This window comes from Penaeus japonicus, unplaced genomic scaffold (assembly GCF_977035675.1).
Source record: "Penaeus japonicus unplaced genomic scaffold, GWHDUDI00000001_assembly GWHDUDI00000042, whole genome shotgun sequence".
NCBI classification, from domain to species: Eukaryota; Metazoa; Arthropoda; class Malacostraca; order Decapoda; family Penaeidae; genus Penaeus; species Penaeus japonicus.
In genome coordinates, this window is record NW_028234444.1 from 8077711 (window position 1) to 8081751 (window position 4041).

The window sequence follows — 4041 nt, forward strand, 5'->3', positions numbered from 1 at the left end:
ACACTTACTTAAGAAAAGAAATGAATGACTTTCAGATCATAACTAGAACGGTATATAATTCCAACTGAGCAATGGACGATCGCAAGTCAAAACTTAAAGACATTGTATAAAGTGTGACGGGTTCTCGAAAATGTAAACTTATGGGCGATAGGAGAGGAAAAATAACATCTACAAGCTAATGAGGCTATCATCAGCAATCAAAGTGTGTGTGTGTGTGTGTGTGCATATATATAAATTTTGCCAAAAGATCCTTTCCCATCATGCTCTCTCGCACATTCAGGCGACCTAGCAGCTGGCGCAAGTGTGGCGATGTGACTCTCTTAATCATATGAGAAACTTATTATTCAGCAGGATGATAAGCTGGTGAGTAAATCGGCACTTTAAAAAACTTGGTGTATGTTCTTGAAAGCTAAATGTAAGATGATTTAAAAACACATGAATTTATTTTTTAGTTTGTTTGTTTGACTCGATAACGATCCCCAACAGCGCTTCATACAACAGGGTTATAAACGGCTCAATAGAAACGGTAAAAACCCTTGGTGAAGTGGATTTTACAAATACGTAAGAAATAAATAAATGAACAAGTATAAAACAGAAATATAAACACACATATCAAAAACTCCCACACATGTTAGAGGAAGAAAAAAAATCGGTGTTGAAAATACAGCACCAGGATTACAAAAGTCATGTGTCGTTTTCATCATAAGGTCAACCCAAGAGTAGTTTCCAAAACTGGAATCTGCGAACCGAAAGGAGTTGAAGAGGGTGTCGTCATTTCAATAGTATCTAATGAAGATACAGATGTCTCAAGAGATTCAAATGCCTCGTGCATTACTTTCTGTCAAGATGTGACACAGTCGGAGGCTTTTAGTGGCGTAAGTATCAGTCACTAAGGGTGCGTTCGTAAGATATTGATAAATGATTAGAATACGATGATGTAAATAATGATAAACACTATTACTATTATCATCCTTATCAAAGAGTGCAAGCCTACGCCACCACTTTATATTGCAAAGGTCTATGAAAATTGATATTGGCGAGGGATCCTTTGATTTCATCTTAGTTCCGGATTCTGATCCGAATCACCAACAGAATCTAATCAACTGGGCCATGGGCAACCCATATAGTCATATGTGTGTGTGTGTGTGTGTGTGCACATATATATATATATATATATATATATATATATATATATATATATATATATATATATATGCACACACACACATGTGTGTATATATATGTACACACACATATAGATACATATACATTTGTGTGTGTGTGTGCGTGTGCATATATATAAATTTTGCCAAAAGATCCTTTCCCATCATGCTCTCCCGCACATTCAGGCGACCTAGCAGCTGACGCAAGTGTGGCGATGTGACACACTCTCTTACTTTTTTCAAGCACGGATACAATTTTCAAATCAACAAATATTTTCTGCCACTTTCTTTTGCGAAAAGACAGATATCCGTAGTTTTATATAATCAAGCAACATTCATGGACACCGCAGATCCAACAGGGTTATAAACGTCGCTCATGCAATAAAACATTCACTCCGCAAAGCAACATGATCTGGCGTCGGAGCAAGAGAGCTGCGCGTCTGTAACCATCACACGCACGAATATGGCTTCACTATTTTTACGCTCTCTTCTTATTCCTATAGTGACTGAAGAAAGAGTAGGATTACGATAAAGGAAACATAAACAGATTTTGATATAGACAACAGAAACGGTAATGGAGAATGCGTCAAAAAGTCATTGAAGTTTGATTAGGAGAGCATTAGTGATTGAATAACGAAAGTACAAAATCACACGAAAGCCAGAAAGATTACTAAGTTCAATAAGACATCAGGAAAGGTGAATGAAGATTAAAGTACACAAGATCACCAAAGAATCGGAAAATCAAAGAAAACTGAAATGCAGAATGAGCAATGAAGATCACCACAAAAAAAAGAAAGAAGAAAAAAAAGACATTTGCTAAAGACGAGAGGAACGTCGGCAAGTTCCCCATCGCATGCTTCGGTTTCATATTTCCGAAAATTATCTCAGGCTTCGATCTCTCTCGTACCAAGTAAGTGCGTCACTTTGGCAGCCGGAGAATTGTTTATGTTTTCGTCACGCTGCAGGAGTTCCTTGGGTCCTTTGACCTTATGTTAGTTTATGTAGGAGAAATTTATGTTAGTTTGTGGAGGCGAAAATGTTTTGTTGTTTTAATATGACCCGTCCAGTGTGAATTAGAACTTTATACTATTAGACTCTTGATTTGAGTCGTAGAATACATATTACACATGACCTATTAAAATGCCTCCACGTTTTGTCTCGAGACTTTCATTCGAAGTTAAGCCGCGGAATGTTTGTTTGTTTTTCTATTTTTTTTACCAAGACGAGAATTCGAAAGGGCCTTGCATGAATTCATTGTAAAATGGCATATCAATAAAAAAAAAAAAAAAAAAAAACGAAGAATCCTTTAACTCAACACTCAATAAACGTATTCATCCTCATTAGTCTAGCAGAAGTTTAATCGTTTTCCAGATTTTTAAAGTCAATTGGTTGTAATCTGTTTTCTTATGGGAATTTAGATCGCTGAGCTCCAGGCAGTCTCAGATTCTACTTCCCTTTCGATATTCCTTATCTCCAAATACAGTGATTCCGGGAAAAGTTTATCGCAAGATATCTAATAATGGCTGTCCAAAACTTTCGTCTTGGAATGTTTGGATATTTTTACACTGCGGGCGTGGGTGGGTGGGTGGGTGGCGCAGGTCAGTGTTATTTTCAGTTGATTTCGTCTATTGGCGACTCCATGAAAAACGAAAGAGAATATTGATATATATCTTTTGGGCGACTTAGATTATCAAGAGGATTCTAAAGAACTTTATGAGCGCGTTTATACCGATAAGTTTTCATACATAGGACAGATAATAATTCGTTGCTCATTACAACTCCCATATACAAAGAAGACATTTATGTTAGCGATGAATTCTAAGTCTCGTTCTTAATGTGGAAAATTGAATATCCTTATAACGTATTATGTTATACTTTAGACACTGCAGCCATAGAAAATAAAAGCAAAGGGGAGGAGGAGAGGGGAAGAGCCAAGTCTAAAACGATAGGATCATGTCCAGAATCCTAGTCCAGGGCTGCCAAACAGATATAGGAAAAGGGTAATTGGATGAAAGGGAAGAGGATGAAAATGTAAGGAAAATCCACGGAAAAAAAGTTAATTGCACAGTAGGCCTACTAAGCAAAGAGGCTATGTGATATGTGTAGAAAAATATCTAAAGAGAAGTAACAACCAAAGCTATATTATTAATAACAAAAACAACAATGATAATGATAATTGTTATTAGTGAAATGATGATATTGTTAATAATGATTATGATAACAACAAAGTGATGAAAACAATAGTAATGATAATATTAGTAATAACAATGATAATTATAGCAGTAATGATGATAATCATATTAATAACAAAAATGCTAAGATTTATTAGACAGGCTTTGGCACGGTGCCGTGCGCGACCGATGCCAGCAAACAGCGACAAAAAAAATACAAAGATTCTAGAATTAATAGTATTAAGCCAAGAGAGAAGAAACCAAAATAATTTATTTCAATGTACGTGTCGTCTGCAATAGTGGAGCTCAGAGACTACAGTTGCATTCTCCCGTGTAATACAACATTGCATAACCTTGGCCAGGCGCTTTGAGGGGCGGGTGGGTGGATGGGGACATTTGGGGGCGCGGGGGGGTGGGGGGGCGGTCTGGAAAGAGGGGGGGGGGGGGTGGAAGAGGGAGGGTAGGCGCAAAAGTTATTGAAGGAGGAGAAGCCAGCCAAGGTGCCAAAGGCTGAACAACGGTGGATATATGTATGTGTATGCATTTATATGTATATATATATCTATACATGTATATATATATATATATATATATATATATATATATATATATATATATGAATTTGTGTATGTGTGTGTGTGTGTGTGTGTGTGTATATATATGTATATATATATATATATATATATATATATATATATATATATATA